The 18,432-nt window shown below is 44.4% G+C and overlaps 1 protein-coding gene across 1 annotated transcript in view; it reads left to right on the forward strand.

Annotated features, from left to right (window-relative positions):
• The window catches only part of LOC123764300 (signal peptide, CUB and EGF-like domain-containing protein 1), an 89,578-nt gene that overhangs the window by 35,536 nt on the left and 35,610 nt on the right, over positions 1 to 18,432 (forward strand).

Here is an 18,432-nt window from a genome sequence, read left to right on the forward strand (position 1 = left end):
TGATGGTGGCAGACAGTGGTGATGGTGGGGGTGGCAGACAGTGGTGATGGTGGGGGTGGCAGACAGTGGTGATGGTGGGGGTGGCAGACAGTGGTGATGGTGGGGTGGCAGACAGTGGTGATGGTGGGGGTGGGGGTGGCAGACAGTGGTGATGGTGGCAGACAGTGGTGATGGTGGGGGTGGCAGACAGTGGTGATGGTGGCAGACAGTGGTGATGGTGGGGGTGGCAGACAGTGGTGATGGTGGGAGTGGCAGACAGTGGTGATGGTGGGGGTGGCAGACAGTGGTGATGGCGGGAGTGGCAGACAGTAGTGATGGTGGGGGTGGTAGACAGTGGTGATGGTGGCAGACAGTGGTGATGGTGGGGGTGGCAGACAGTGGTGATGGTGAGGGTGGCAGACAGTGGTGATGGTGGGGGAGGCAGACAGTGGTGATGGTGGGGGTGGCAGACAGTGGTGATGGTGGGGGTGGCAGACAGTGGTGATGGTGGGGGTGGCAGACAGTGGTGATGGTGGGGGTGGCAGACAGTGGTGATGGTGGGGTGGCTGACAGTGGTGGGGGTGGCAGACAGTGGTGATGGTGGGGGTGGCAGACAGTGGTGATGGTGAGGGTGGCAGACAGTGGTGATGGTGGGGGAGGCAGACAGTGGTGATGGTGGGGGTGGCAGACAGTGGTGATGGTGGGGGTGGCAGACAGTGGTGATGGTGGGGGTGGCAGACAGTGGTGATGGTGGGGGTGGCAGACAGTGGTGATGGTGGGGGTGGCTGACAGTGGTGGGGGTGGCAGACAGTGGTGATGGTGGGGGTGGCAGACAGTGGTGATGGTGGGGGTGGCAGACAGTGGTGATGGTGGGGGTGGCTGACAGTGGTGATGGTGGGGGTGGCAGACAGTGGTGATGGTGGGGGTGGCTGACAGTGGTGATGGTGGGGGTGGCAGACAGTGGTGATGGTGGGGGTGGCTGACAGTGGTGATGGTGGGGGTGGCTGACAGTGGTGATGGTGGGGGTGGCAGACAGTGGTGATGGTGGCAGACAGTGGTGATGGTGGGGGTGGCTGACAGTGGTGATGGTGGGGGTGGCAGGCAGTGGTGATGGTGGGGGTGGCAGACAGTGGTGATGGTGGGGGTGGCAGACAGTGGTGATGGTGGGGGTGGCAGACAGTGGTGATGGTGGGGGTGGCAGACAGTGGTGATGGTGGGGGTGGCTGACAGTGCTGGGGGTGGCAGACAGTGGTGATGGTGGGGGGTGGCAGACAGTGATGGTGGCAGGCAGTGGTGTCCCAAGTGCGGCCGTGTACGGTGTGGTGGGGGGTTTGGAGGGCGGCTGGCTAGCCTTCCCCGCCCCTCCCTGCCCCCAACACTACACCTCTCCACCACCCGACACTCTTGAGTCAACACCGGCCTGCCCTGGCCACCACACCGTCCTCACAGCCCTGGTGGTGATCTATGGTGTCACTCTGCCACCTCACCTTCCCTACCAGCGGTGGTGATCTATGGTGCCCGTCTGCCAGCGGTGGCAATCTGTAGTGTTAATCTGCGGGTGGTGGCGGTGGTGGTGGTGTATTATGTGGTGTGCGGGCGGTGGTGTTTGATAGTGTGCTGCCTGGCTGGTCAGTAGCCTTAACATGACGGGCATTGATCGTCCTCAATGACAGTGTGTGTAAGAGGCTGTCATTTTGAAGTCCACGCAAAAACAGCCTAATCCTTTCTACGTTCCCACGCCTCGCCCCCCACGCCTCGTCCCCGCGCCTCGTCAGTGTAATGTCCAAGACACTCCGCGCCCCCTCGTCCCATGCTTGGCTTATGAATGCAGCACGTGGGTTCGCGGGGTGGCAGGAGCTGCCTGACGTAACAAGGGGCAGAGTGACAAAATGCGGGTGTTGTGTGTGAGGTTATCTACGAGTGGCCGCAACAGGTGTCTACATGTGTCTCTGGTGATATGTGGTGGAGAAAAATGAAGGGACATTAGTGCAGTGCCGGGGAGACTCCTAGTGTGTGTGTGTACTCGACTAATTGTGCTTGCGGGGGTTGAGCTTTGGCTCTTTGATCCCTCCTCTCAACCGTCAATCAACTGGTGCACAGGTTCCTGAGCCTACTGGGCTCTGTCATATCTACATTTGAAACTGTGTATGGAGTCAGCCTCCACCACATCACTGCCTAATGCGTTCCATTTACTAACTACTCTGACACTGAAAAAGTTGTTTCTAATGCCCCTGTGGCTCATTTGGGTACTCAGCTTCCACCTGTGTCCCCTTGTGCGTGTATCACATGTGTTAAATAATCTGTCTTTATCTACCCTATCAATTCTTGAGAATCTTGTACATGTTGATCATATCTCCCCTAACTCTTCTGTTCCAACGACGTGAAGTTTAGTTCCCGTAATCTTTCCTCGTAGCTCGTACTCCTCAGCTCAGGTGCAACTCTAGTGACATACCTCTGAACCTTCCTGAATTTAGTCTTGTGCTTGACTAGTTACCGACTCCACGCGTTGCTGCATACTCCAGCATTGGTCTGATATATGTGGCATACAAGGTTCTAAATGATTCCTTTCACAAGTTTCTAAAGACAGTACTTATGTTGGCCAACCGAACGTATGCTCTTGGTGATATCCTCTTGATGTGGGCTTCAGGGAACAGGTCCGGCATGATATCAACCCCCAGGTCTTTTTCTCTCCCTGATTCTTGAAGGATTTCATCTCCCAAATGGTACCTTGTATCTGGCCTCCTGCTTTCTACACCTATCTTCATTACACTTGCTTGTGTTAAACTCTAAATACCTATTTGTTGTTTCTTCAATTTGTCCAGGTAATCTTGTAGCCTCTTGCTGTCCTTCTCTTTCTTAATTTTTCTCAGAATTTTAGCATCGACAGCAAACATTGAATGGAATGAGTCTATACCTTTTGGAAGATCATTTACATATTTCAGAAACAGAATAGACCCAAATACAGAACCCTGTGGGACTCCGCTGGTGATGTCACTCCATTTTGAGGTCTTACCCCATCAGTATCTCTCTGCTTCTTTGTGCTTATCCTTTTTTTACCTGTTACTCTAACTTATGCACAAGCCTCTTATGAGGTACTGTGCCAAAGGCTTTCTGGCTGTCCAAGAAAATGTAGTCTGCCCCTATTCTCTTTCTAGCTTAATCTTTTGTCATCTGGCCATATAATTTTGTTATACCCTGTGAGGCAAGATTTGCCGTTCCTGAACCCATGTTGGTGGTGTGTCACAAAGTTCCTTCTCTCCAGACGTGCTACTATGGGGTTCTTTTTCCTCACGATCTACTTCATCACCTTGCATGGTATACAAGTTAGGGACACTGGTCTGTAGTTCAGTGCCTCTTGCCTGTCATCCATACCAACCACTTGGGCTGGACGGTAGAGCGACGGTCTAGCTTCATGCAGGTCAGCGTTCAATCCCCGACCGTTCAAGTGGTTGGGCACCATTCCTCCCCCCCCCATCCCATCCCAAATCCTTATACTGAGTCCTTCCCAGTGCTATATAGTCGTAATGGCTTGGTGCTTTCTCTTGATAGTTCTCTTTTTGCCTGTCATCCTTTTTTGTATATTGGGACTACATTAGCTGTCTTCCATATTTCTGGTAGGTCTCCTGTCTCCAGTGACTTACTATAACCCATGGAGCATGGCAAACGAAGTGCTTCTGCACACTCAGCACCCATGATGAGATTCCACCCGGTCCAACAGCCTTTCTCACGTCCAGATCTATCAGATGCCACTTAACCTCATCTCTAGTAATTTCAAACCCTTCCAGGGCTGTCTGGTTTACTGCCACCTCTCCTACTTCAGGGACTTCTCCTCGTCTCATTGTGAAGACCTCCTGGAATCTCTTGTCGAGTTCTTCACACCTCTTTGTCATTATCTGTATACCTGTCCTCACCTGTTTTCAATTTAATCACCTGTTCTTTCACTCTTGTTTTCCTCTTGATGTGACTATGGAGCAGTTTTGGTTCGGTCTTGACTTTATTTACTATGTCATTTTCGTACTGTCTCTCTGCTTCTCTTCTCACACTGACATACTCATTCCTGGCTCTCTGGTGTTCTGTTATTTCGGTAGTTCCTTCACGCCCTTTTATTTAGTTCCATTCCTTCTATACATGGTCAATTAAAAAAACAGATTCCTCTTTTGTTTCAAATTGTTTTCCTTTTGGTCTGGGATAAACTTGTTTACTGCCTCCTGACACTTTTGGGTGACATAGTCCATCATGTCATGGATGGAATTATTTCTGAGTTCTGTTTCCCATGGTATTTCTCTTAGGACTTTTATCATCTCATAATTCTCATTTCGGTATGCCAGTCTCTTGCTTCCTAGTTCTTTCTTGGGGGAGATTACTCCTGGCTCTAGTTGGTGCTCAAATATGAGTACACTGTGGTCACTCATTCCCAGGGGTAGAGGCCTCCAACTTAACTTCCCTTATATCCGGCTCATTCAGAGTGAATATCATCAGATGAAAAGCTTGTGTGTGTGTGTGTGTGTGTGTGTGTGTGTGTGTGTGTGTGTGTGTGTGTGTGTGTGTGTGTGTGTGTGTGTGTGTGTGTGTGTGTGTGTGTGTACTCACCTAATCATCTAATTGTGCTTGCGGGCGTTGAGCTCTGGCTCTTTGGTCCCGCCTCTCAACTGTCAATCAACTGTGTGTGTGTGAGTGAGTGAGTGAGTGAGAGAGATGAATGGTCGTGTCACAGCACGTGACAACTGTAGTAAGTGATAATGGTCAGCCATTACAGGTGGCTGTGGGTTGTGGAGGGAGACAGTGCATGTTACCTGTCTGGGAACAACAATATAGCAAGGGGGCACTTTCCCTACGTGTCTGTGGCAGTCGTCGCAACATTCACTTGCACTAAGGACCTGTGTTAAGTGGGTAGAGGTGTTGTGCACGACAGGCAGCGAGGAGACCCCCCTTCGTGGGGTGGTGGGTGGCTGTTCACCGGCTGCCATGGGGGCTTATACCTTCTCTCTCCTCATTCTCTGCGTACGTGAGGTCTCACAGGGTTCTCCTGTGTCACCTCCACCACCTGTGTCACCACCTGTGACCTCCAGCCCACTGTGCCAAGACACGGGGTCATTCTACCTGACCCCCGCGTGGGCCGCTCACCTGACGCCTTGACTGAGCTTTACAGAATATTAAATTTGCTTTCTATTTACAGTGCGCTGCCTTTCGACTCATAATCGAGAATTCACGGTTCGATTTCCCTGGGGAACAGCAATGGAAAAGTCTGTAGTTGGTGGATTTTGCTTGGGTCTCACAGCCTGAGGTGGAGGGTGGCTCTGGAGTTGATGAGTGGGGGTTGAAGCTGGTTGAGTCACGTCGGCGGTGGTGGTGTTGGTGGTGGTCAGAGACAGCACGTCTGCGAGTGCAGCTGGCGAGATGGTGATGGTGGGAGCTTTAGGGGCGGGAGTGGAGGGTGCTGCTGTTGATGGAGCCTGGGTCTAGTGTGCAGCTGTAGTCTCCGTTGACATCGTCACAGATCGATCGGTGATCGTCTGAGATTTGAGGCCCCCGGGAGCTGGTCCACTGTTGGGGGTGGGGGGTCGTCCAGGGGAGGGTCGTCCTGGGGGGTCGTCCTGGGGGGTCGTCCTGGGGAAGGTCGTCCTGGGGAAGGTCGTCCTGGGGAGGGTCAGTAGGCGACCTGGGTGGTAGGGGGGTCTCCATATGCCTCACTACAGGCTTCCTGTTCCCAAAACGAAATTTTTATTATTTGTAAATTTTATTTTAGTTCACAAATGTCATGTGCTTAGTTGAGTACTGGAGAGATATTATTAATAATAATAATAATAATAATAATAATAATATGATAAAATCTGTAGGAAGTGCAGAGGCTTATCAGGGAAAAGCGCCAAGCCATTACGACTATAAAGCACTGGGAAGGGATCAGTATAAGCATTTGGGATGGGACGGGGGGTAAGGAATGGTGCCCAACCACTTATGGACGGTCGGGGATTGAACGCCGACCTGCATGACGCTCTACCGTCCAGCCCAAGTGGTGAGATTTACTCATTGAGACGTCACGTTAATGTGACTTGTTTGTGTAATAATATTGATATTGAGCAAACATACAGAAGGTGATAAGAGTGGTTTATTAAGTGCTGCAGCACAATGTGTTTTTTTACTACAGCCAATGTTATACCAGCCAGGGTATATATATATATATATATATATATATATATATATATATATATATATATATATATATATATATATATATATATATATATATACATATATATATATACATATATATATATATATATATATATATATATATGCAATTGACGATCACAAAACACTGATCATTTTATGCGGAAAATCCACAGAGAAATATGAAAGGAGGTGAACGTTTCGGCTTTGTTAAAGCCTTTGTCAACACCAGACTGACTAAGGAGAAGGGAGAAGGGGAGGATATATAGGCCGACACCTGACCAACCCATCCCTAGGGTTGGTCAGGTGTAATTAACCAAAAAAGGTATAGCTTAGCTTAGAATGGTCAAAGAGGATTAAGCGGTCAGAGAATAAGGATGAAAGATTAAAGAAAAGCCTCATAAACACACAATATATGAATATACAATTATAATGAGACATTGTAAGCCTCTCTATCAGAGTTGTTTCTTAAACTGTTGTGCAATATTATAACTTAAAAATGGATCAAGTTTGTACATTCCAGTACTAACATTAAGAAGATTTGGACACTGACTGATTAGAGCAGACTCAATCAAATTCCGTTCCACGAAATCCCCACAATTGGTAATGGTTTTTGCCCCATTCCAGTTAATATTGTGATCGCATAAACTCGTATGTAGATACAATGCATTAGACGTTTGGGCAGTTCTTATACTATAAGCATGTTGTGACAACCGCAATTGTAAGGACTTTCCTGTTTGTCCAAGGTACACAGAATCACAATCATTGCAGGGAATCGAATACACACAACCTGCTGTATCAGGGGAGTTTTTTATTAAATTGGATTTGATCGTACTATTAGTAAACACCAAATTTATATTAAGTTTCTTAAAAATCAGAGACAATTTTTCAAGTCCACTCGCATAAGGTACCACCAATGAGTTAATAATTTTTTTTTTTTTTCTCATTGGTGGTACCTTATGCGAGTGGACTTGAAAAATTGTCTCTGATTTTTAAGAAACTTAATATAAATTTGGTGTTTTCTAATAGTACGATCAAATCCAATTTAATAAAAAACTCCCCTGATACAGCAGGTTGTGTGTATTCGATTCCCTGCAATGATTGTGATTCTGTGTACCTTGGACAAACAGGAAAGTCCTTACAATTGCGGTTGTCACAACATGCTTATAGTATAAGAACTGCCCAAACGTCTAATGCATTGTATCTACATACGAGTTTATGCGATCACAATATTAACTGGAATGGGGCAAAAACCATTACCAATTGTGGGGATTTCGTGGAACGGAATTTGATTGAGTCTGCTCTAATCAGTCAGTGTCCAAATCTTCTTAATGTTAGTACTGGAATGTACAAACTTGATCCATTTTTAAGTTATAATATTGCACAACAGTTTAAGAAACAACTCTGATAGAGAGGCTTACAATGTCTCATTATAATTGTATATTCATATATTGTGTGTTCATGAGGCTTATCTTTAATCTTTCATCCTTATTCTCTGACCGCTTAATCCTCTTTGACCATTCTAAGCTAAGCTATACCTGTTTTTGGTTAATTACACCTGACCAACCCTAGGGATGGGTTGGTCAGGTGTCGGCCTATATATCCTCCCCCTTCTCCCTTCTCCTTAGTCAGTCTGGTGTTGACAAAGGCTTTAACAAAGCCGAAACGTTCACCTCCTTTCATATTTCTCTGTGGATTTTCCGCATATATATATATATATATATATTAATCACGAAAAATAAACACGTGATTAAAAATGTGACAGTGTTTTCCTAAAGTACTTTCGTATATTAATACATCTTCAGAAGGAGTCCAGAAGTGGACGCCTTCTGAAGATGTATTAATATACGAAAGTACTGTAGGAAATTCCTGTTTCAATTTTCCTCCGTGGTCTGACGCTGTCATATATAAAACAGGAACACGATTAGCAATTCGAACATTTTGTTTAAAATATTTACGTTTCAATTTAAATCCATAACATTTCGAATACTCTATAGTACTCATCAGATCTAAAACACAGAAAAATTATTTAAAATTAACAGTTAAAGAACTACGGAAAACGAGATTACATTCTTAGAGACGCAAATGACACTTAACTATTAATTAAAGACACAAAGGACAATAATACCAAAGTTAACTTAGTACTATTCAACATAGACAATACCCACTAAATTAAAAATCACAATTAAGGTCCTAAAAATACACTGACTCTATGCAAGACCAAATTAACTCAGTCATTACAGCATTACCTCCATGTCACACATAATAAAGAAGCACAAATATTATAAATGAACAGCCACACAATTGTTATATTCAGTATCACAATTACACGGAAAATTCCAGGATATAATGACGCGCCAATGAATCATGTTCGGAAGAAACACTTGATGAAATTTGACATTATACAACTGGCTGACTCATTATAGTTTAACAGCGGCCGCCACTCCCTCGTATATAAACACCTGGTAATCCCAGGTCACGCTCCATGCTAGTCAATTTAATTTCTTTATTATGCACCCCATACCCATCCCGTAGGCGGTGGTGTAAAGGGTTACAGAGGAACATTAGAGGCTCAGGAACTGAACCCTCGTGACAATCTCTTGAAACTATTTACACAATTGTTAATGTTAATATTCATGTACATATATATATATACAATCATTTACACATATACATATCAATAATCTTTTTATATCAAACGTGATTCAACAAGAGGCTCACAACAGTCACTATACAAGGCACTTTACATCTATGGTGAGTCACACAGTTACTAGTCTTGCTCCACACCCACCCAACTGGGCGGCAGCTTTACAGTCATATGCTGCACACCCACCCAACTGGGCGGCAGCTTTACAGTCATGTGCTCCACACCCACCCAACTGGGCGGCAGCTTTACAGTCATGTGCTCCACACCCACCCAACTGGGCGGCAGCTTTACAGTCATGTGCTCCACACCCACCCAACTGGGCGGCAGCTTTACAGTCATGTGCTCCACACCCACCCAACTGGGCGGCAGCTTTACAGTCATGTGCTGCACACCCACCCAACTGGGCGGCAGCTTTACAGTCATGTGCTCCACACCCACCCAACTGGACAGCAGCTTTACAGTCATGTGCTCCACACCCACCCAATTGGGCGGCAGCTTTACAGTCATGTGCTCCACACCCACCCAACTGGGCGGCAGCTTTACAGTCATGTGCTCCACACCCACCCAACTGGGCGGCAGCTTTACAGTCATGTGCTCCACACCCACCCAACTGGGCGGCAGCTTTACAGTCATGTGCTCCACACCCACCCAACTGGGCGGCAGCTCTACAGTCACGTGCATGCATTACCTACAGTAAGCAAATGTTGAATACCTCGCTAAGATTCCTGGCAGCACATCATTATGAATGAAGTAGTTACACATTTTTTGAACTCCGTTAATGGTGTTATCTCAGTATTCCGCAATTCTTTCACATTCCATTATATAATGACGCAAAGTATGCGAATAGTTCTGCTGACAGAGTTTACATTTAGTCAAATCTACATCAGCAGATGTTACAAACTCCCAGAGGTACTTGTAGCCGAGCCTAAGCCTAGCAGTGGTAACATCTAGATGCCTGCTAACCTTATTGGATGACTCATAGACGTACGGTACTTCCTCCATAATACAATCCACCCAGAGTTCAATTTAATTCTGGTCAAGTGTGAAATATTAGATGCCCGATGGCTTTTTATTGATCAGAATTTTTTTTCCCTTAAACACATCAAGAAGCTTAATTTCCAGTGTTGGATACAGTAGATACATACCAGTGCTGGATACAGTGGACACGTTGCAGTGGTGGATACAGTAGATACATACCAGTGCTGGATACAGTGGACACGTTGCAGTGGTGGATACAGTAGATACATACCAGTGCTGGATACAGTGGACACGTTCCAGTGTTGGATACAGTGGACACGTTGTAGTGTTGGATGCAGTAATGTCATTAAACATGAAGAAATTCATTTGACAGAACACCCTACAGGAACGTTGGTAGTAGTTCATTACATATAGTAGTTGGAGCGATTAGTAGTGGGTGAGTGTGGTATGTGATACCTGTGGTGGGCCAGTGGTGGGCCAGTGGTGGTCCAGTGGTGGGCCAGTGGTGGTCCAGTGGTGGTCCCGTCCAGGTCTCCGGTGGCAGGGGGGGGGGGGTACCAGAGTTGGTCTCACGCGTACATACACACACACACACACACACACACACACACACACACACACACACACACACACACACACACACACACACACACACACACACACACAGGAACGGGATCCAAGAGTCAATGCTCGATCCTGCAGACACAACTAGGTGAGCACACACACACACACACACACACACACACACACACACACACACACACACACACACACACACACACACACACACACTCACACACAGGAACGGGATCCAAGAGTCAATGCTCGATCCTGCAGACACAACTAGGTGAGCACACACACACACACACACACACACACACACACACACACACAAAAACACACACACACACACACACTCACACACTCACACACTCACACACACACACACACACACACACACACACACACACACACACACACACACTCACACACTCACACACACTCACACACACACACTCACACACACACACTCACACACACACACACACACACACACACACACACACACACACACACACACACACACACACACACACACACACACAACACACACACACACACACACACACACACACACACACACACACACACACACACACACACACCACACACACACACACACACACACACACACACACACACACACACACACACACACACACACACACACACACACACACACACAACACACACACACACACATGCCACCTATTATTGCTTGCTTCCACCACCTAAAGTTTCCAGCCATCTGGACCAGGATTCATCAAGGATTTACACTGCCACTTACGAAGCCTGTACATCTTTCTACAAGCATGGCGGCTTTGTTTGCTTTTATTAAACAGTTTATGGGCTCCAAAACACGACGTGAGTGTTTATAACAATAACAAAAACATGGGTTGTGACGCTTTCAAGCTCGTAAACGTTTAGTAAAAGTAAACAAAGCTGATATGATTGAAGAAAGATGTACAGGTTTCGAAAGTAGTTGACCAAATGTGCTTAATGACTCCTGTCCCAGAGACTGCAGCAGACGGATACACGGTAGGGGGTGCAGGGAGAGGTCTGGGAGCACCTGAAGGGGGGGGGGGGGGAGGGGGGGTCGTGGAGGGTACTTCCATCTCTCACCTCTCTCCCTCACGCGGAAAATTGTCCGTGAAATTGGAGAATCTCTTGGACAATGTGTAAATATACTATATTTAAATTGCATGAGAATCGTGAAGCGAAATTTTCCATCCAACCGACAAATTTTCGCTAGTAGAGGATGGAATTGTTTGACATCAATCTCGACTATTTCTCTTTAGTAAATGTTAAAAACTAATTAACGCACTCTAATTATATATTTAGCAATGATTTATGTGATTTTTGAAATTAGATCTTGTTATTAATATAAATTAAAAAAAATTATATTCTTCAAGTAAATGCTTGTTTCTATATAAGAGCAAGATGTATAAGAGCAAGAAGACCATTACGGTAATAACCAGTGAGGTGCAGAGCGACACGGAGTAGTGGACTGGCCAGTAATATACGGCCAGCAAGAATGTTCACTGCTTTAGAGGTCGGTGGCCTCGTTGATATGGTACGGTGTCTCACACTCGGCCCACACCAGGCAAACACCGCCGGGGGACGTGGCTCTTATCCAGGGTCGCCCATCATCATCCCACTGGTGGGTGAGGCAGCCTCTAAGCTATCCCTTCTTCTGTCCGGAGCCTTGCATGCCCACTGGTGGGTGAGGCAACCTCTAAGCTATCCCTTCTTCTGTCCGGAGCCTTGCATGCTCACTGGTGGGTGAGGCAGCCTCTAAGCTATCCCTTCTTCTGTCCGGAGCCTTGCATGCTCACTGGTGGGTGAGGCAGCCTCTAAGCTATCCCTTCTTCTGTCCGGAGCCTTGCATGCTCACTGGTGGGTGAGGCAACCTCTAAGCTATCCCTTCTTCTGTCCGGAGCCTTGCATGCTCACTTTCCCTCCCCCCCCCCCTACCCCAACTCAGACGTCAGAGATGCCCAAAAAATATTATCGACAATGTTCATATAATATTAACTTATCCTTACATGACGTAATTATTAATAAATGACACCTTTACTCTGTCAATATTTATTAATATCTTAAATTTAAAGGTTTGTAAATTCTGTACACAGTCCCACATCCACAAGTAAGTACTGTGGCCAAAAACCATAATAAATATACTTATTTTATTTTGTATATTTATATAAATGTACCTTTATATAAATGTACCTTTATATAACTGATGCTTGGCACAATTCAGCCACCGAGGCCGACATAAAGCAAGATGTGATGAAAGAAGATGAATGCATTGTTTTTCATCGTGCCTTGAGACCCGCTGGGGTCCTGTCACGGACCCCAGTTTAGCAAACCGTGCTTACATTGTCCAGTCTCACGCCTGGAGCCCAGATGAGCCGCTGGATGCTCGCAGGTCTGCGTCTGTCGGCTGGCGTGAGGACTATTCCTACTACAGGTACTAGGAACTGTACAAGCACTTCCATGATACACTTATCCAGAAGCACACAACGGAACCCACAACGTTTTTAACGTCATTTCAACGTTGTATCAACGTAAAAGTAGTAAGAATGTGGGTTGTGGCCACTTGCGTGTGGGTGCCGGGCAGGTCGGCAGCGGCCACCAAGCCCTTGAGTGCTTCTCCTTCTTTCATGCCATTCATTGTATAGGAAAGTTTCATCAAATCACAGCCCAACCACTTGGGCTGGACGGTAGAGCGACGGTCTCGCTTCATGCAGATCGGCGTTCAATCCCCGACCGTCCAAGTGGTTGGGGCACCATTCCTTCCCCCCATCCCATCCCCAAATCCTTATCCTGACCCCTTCCCAGTGCTATATAGTCGTAATGGCTTGGCGCTTTCCCTTGATAATTCCTTCCTTCCTTCATCAAATCACTTTGCTCAGATTCGTTTTAAGAGTTTAAATCATCTAAAATGGGCGCCTGACAGCTGAGTGGACAGCGCTTCGGATTCGTAGTCCTGAGGTTCCGGGTTCGATCCCCGGTGGAGGCGGAGACAAATGGGCAAAATGTTTCTTTCATCCTGATGCCCCTGTTACTTGGAGTAAATAGGTACCTGGGAGTTAGATAGCTGCTACGGGCTGCTTCCTGGGGGTGTGTGTAAGAAAAAGGAGGCCTGGTCGAGAACCGGGCCGCGGGGACGCTAAGCCTCGAAATGATCTCAAGATACATCTACTCTTCGTTTAGTGGTCCTAACTGTATTAACTATTCATAGTTTAGTGGCCCTAACTGTATTAACTATTCATAGTTTAGTGGCCCTAACTGTATTAACTATTCATAGTTTAGTGGTCCTAACTGTATTAACTATTTATAGTTTAGTGGTCCTAACTGTATTAACTATACATAGTTTAGTGGCCCTAACTGTATTAACTATTCATAGTTTAGTGGTCCTAACTGTATTAACTATACATAGTTTAGTGGCCCTAACTGTATTAACTATTCATAGTTTAGTGGCCCTAACTGTATTAACTATTCATAGTTTAGTGGCCCTAACTGTATTAACTATACATAGTTTAGTGGCCCTAACTGTATTAACTATTCATAGTTTAGTGGCCCTAACTGTATTAACTATTCATAGTTTAGTGGCCCTAACTGTATTAACTCTACATAGTTTAGTGGTCGTGACTGCAGAAAGGTGTGGATGGCTTCCGCTCCCCTCTCTCTTGCCTGTTGTGGTGGTGCCGGAGCAAAATGCTCCACCTGTGGGTTTGCCATGTGTGGAAACTCCTATATTTCCAGCTGTTTCCTTCTTGTGGTGGCTGAGCAACCCCTGCGGCTGCGGCCCCTGGGAGGCCAGCACGTATCTTCACTGTAGCACTGACGTAAAGCGAGGCGCCTCATCCCGCGTCTCCTGAATTGAATCAGCTCTTCTGGCTAGTGTGCCTGGTCAGACGTTGGGTCAAGTATTGTGGGGTTCGTATCCCTCTCAGTCCCTTGGTGTGTAAGTCTCAGTCTCAGTCCCTAATTCAAACCCTTTAAGGGTTACCTACATAAGAACATAAGAACATAAGAACAAAGGCAACTGCAGAAGGCCTATTGGCCCATACGAGGCAGCTCCTATTCTATAACCACCCAATCCCACTCATATACTTGTCCAACCCGTGCTTGAAACAATCGAGGGACCCCACCTCCACAATGTTACGCGGCAATTGGTTCCACAAATCAACAACCCTGTTACTGAACCAGTATTTACCCAAGTCTTTCCTAAATCTAAACTTATCCAATTTATACCCATTGTTTCGTGTTCTGTCCTGTGTTGATACTTTTAATACCCTATTAATATCCCCCCGGTTATGTCCATTCATCCACTTGTAAACCTCTATCATGTCACCCCTAACTCTTCGCCTTTCCAGTGAATGCAACTTAAGCTTTGTTAATCTTTCTTCATATGAAAGATTTCTAATTTGGGGAATTAACTTAGTCATCCTACGCTGGACACGTTCAAGTGAATTTATATCCATTCTATAATATGGCGACCAAAACTGAACTGCATAATCTAAATGGGGCCTAACTAGAGCAAGATATAGCTTGAGAACCACACCAGGTGTCTTGTTACTAACGCTGCGATTAATAAATCCAAGTGTCCGATTTGCCTTATTACGAACATTTATGCATTGATCCTTTTGTTTTAAATTCTTACTAATCATAACTCCCAGATCCCTTTCGCAATCCGACTTCGCAATTACAACACCATCTAGCTCGTATCTTGTAACTATATCATCATTACCTAACCTCAGAACTTTACATTTATCAGCATTAAACTGCATCTGCCAATCCTTTGACCATTTCAAAACCCTATCTAGATCAACTTGAAGTGATAGTGAGTCCTCCTCCGAATTAATTTCCCTACCGATTTTCGTATCATCGGCAAATTTGCAAATGTTGCTACTCAAACCTGAATCTAAATCATTTATATATATTATAAACAACAGAGGTCCCAGGACAGAGCCTTAAGAACATAAGAACATAAGAACAAAGGTAACTGCAGAAGGCCTATTGGCCCATACGAGGCAGCTCCTATTCTATAACCACCCAATCCCACTCATATACTTGTCCAACCCGTGCTTGAAACAATCGAGGGACCCCACCTCCACAATGTTACGCGGCAATTGGTTCCACAAATCAACAACCCTGTTACTGAACCAGTATTTACCCAAGTCTTTCCTAAATCTAAACTTATCCAATTTATATCCATTGTTTCGTGTTCTGTCCTGTGTTGATACTTTTAATACCCTATTAATATCCCCCCGGTTATGTCCATTCATCCACTTGTAAACCTCTATCATGTCACCCCTAACTCTTCGCCTTTCCAGTGAATGCAACTTAAGCTTTGTTAATCTTTCTTCATATGAAAGATTTCTAATTTGGGGAATTAACTTAGTCATCCTACGCTGGACACGTTCAAGTGAATTTATATCCATTCTATAATATGGCGACCAAAACTGAACTGCATAATCTAAATGGGGCCTAACTAGAGCAAGATATAGCTTGAGAACCACACCAGGTGTCTTGTTACTAACGCTGCGATTAATAAATCCAAGTGTCCGATTTGCCTTATTACGAACATTTATGCATTGATCCTTTTGTTTTAAATTCTTACTAATCATAACTCCCAGATCCCTTTCGCAATCCGACTTCGCAATCACAACACCATCTAGCTCGTATCTTGTAACTCTATCATCATTACCTAACCTCAGAACTTTACATTTATCAGCATTAAACTGCATCTGCCAATCCTTTGACCATTTCAAAACCCTATCTAGATCAACTTGAAGTGATAGTGAGTCCTCCTCCGAATTAATTTCCCTACCGATTTTCGTATCATCGGCAAATTTGCAAATGTTGCTACTCAAACCTGAATCTAAATCATTTATATATATTATAAACAACAGAGGTCCCAGGACAGAGCCTTGAGGCACTCCACTTACAACATTTTCCCACTCTGACTTGATTCCATTTATACTAACTCTCTGTTTCCTTTGGTATAGCCATGCCCTAATCCAGCTTAATATAGCACCCCCAATACCATGAGACTCTATTTTTTTAATCAGTCTTTCATGTGGCACTGTATCAAAAGCTTTGCTAAAGTCAAGGTATACAACATCGCAATCCTTACCACTATCAACTGCCTCAACAATGCTAGAATAAAAAGATAACAAATTTGTTAAACATGAACGGCCATTTATAAAACCATGTTGCGACTCAATTATTAATTTATGTTTTTCAAGTTTTTCAAGCCTTGAGGTTAGCCTTGAGGCACTCCACTTACAACATTTTCCCACTCTGACTTGATTCCATTTATACTAACTCTCTGTTTCCTTTGGTATAGCCATGCCCTAATCCAGCTTAATATAGCACCCCCAATACCATGAGACTCTATTTTTTTAATCAGTCTTTCATGTGGCACTGTATCAAAAGCTTTGCTAAAGTCAAGGTATACAACATCGCAATCCTTACCACTATCAACTGCCTCAACAATGCTAGAATAAAAAGATAACAAATTTGTTAAACATGAACGGCCATTTATAAAACCATGTTGCGACTCAATTATTAATTTATGTTTTTCAAGATGAAGACGAATTTTATTTGCTATTATAGATTCGAGCAACTTTCCCACAATGGACGTTAGGCTAATTGGTCGATAGTTAGACGCAAGTGATCTATCTCCTTTCTTAAAAACTGGTATCACATTAGCAACTTTCCAAAACTCTGGCACTCTGCCTGACTCTATTGATTTATTAAATATGGTTGACAGTGGGTCACAAAGCTCCTCTTTGCATTCTTTAAGCACCCTAGCAAACACTTCATCCGGCCCTGGGGATTTGTTTGGTTTGAGTTTTACTATTTGTTTAAGAACATCCTCCCTGGTAACTGCTAAACTCGTCAACCTGTCCTCGTCCCCACCCACATAGACTTGTTCGGCTGAAGGCATATTGTTAAGTTCCTCTTTAGTAAATACAGATACAAAATATTTATTAAAAATACTACTCATCTCTTCATCACTATCTGTTATTTGACCTGTCTCAGTTTTTAATGGACCTATCCTTTCCCTAGTCTTAGTACGATATAACTGAAAAAACCCTTTAGGATTTGTCTTTGCTTGCCCTGCTATGCGAACTTCATAGTTTCTTTTTGCTTTCCTTATCTCTTTTTTAACATTTCTAACCAGTTGTACGAATTCCTGTTCTAAAGTGACCTCCCCATTTTTAATCCTTTTGTACCAAGCTCTCTTTTTACCTATAAGGTTCTTCAAATTCTTTGTTATCCACTTTGGGTCATTAGTATTCGATCTATTCAATTTGTATGGTATACTACGTTCCTGTGCTTTGTTTAGAATATTCTTAAATAAGTTATATATTGAATCCACATCGAAATCCCCATTTAAGTCACCTATCGCTGGGTTCATGTCTCGCTCCAAGACCGGCCCACACCCCATACCCAAGACTTTCCAATCAATTTGACCCAAAAAATTTCTTAGGCTATTAAAATCAGCTTTTCGAAAATCTGGCACTTTAACAGAATTTTCTCCTACTGGTCTATTCCATTCTATGCTAAATCTGATTTCTTTGTGATCACTGCTCCCTAGCTCACTCCCTATTTCGATGTCATTAATTTGCGTTTCCCTGTTAGTTAACACTAAATCTAAAATATTATTTTCCCGTGTTGGTTCCATAATGTGTTGCGTAAGAAAGCAATCGTCAATTAATTCTAGAAAATCTTCTGCTTCACTATTCCCTGTTTTGTTCAACCAGTTTATTCCGCTAAAATTAAAGTCACCCATGACATAAATACTGTTAGATCTAGATGCTCTAGATATTTCATCCCATAGATGCTTTGCTTCCATTCTGTCTAAATTTGGTGGCCTATATATTACTCCTATTATAATATTATTAGCTTTTTCGTTTAATTCAATCCAAATAGTTTCTGTGTGTGGCTCTGTTTTGATTCCCTCTTTGAGACTACATTTCAAATTGTCCCTAACATATATGGCTACTCCACCTCCTCGTCTAATATATCTATCTGTGTGAAATAGTTTAAATCCATATATTTGATATTCAGCTAATAGTTCT

The sequence above is a fragment of the Procambarus clarkii genome, chromosome 82 (assembly GCF_040958095.1).
Source record: "Procambarus clarkii isolate CNS0578487 chromosome 82, FALCON_Pclarkii_2.0, whole genome shotgun sequence".
NCBI lineage: Eukaryota > Metazoa > Arthropoda > Malacostraca > Decapoda > Cambaridae > Procambarus > Procambarus clarkii.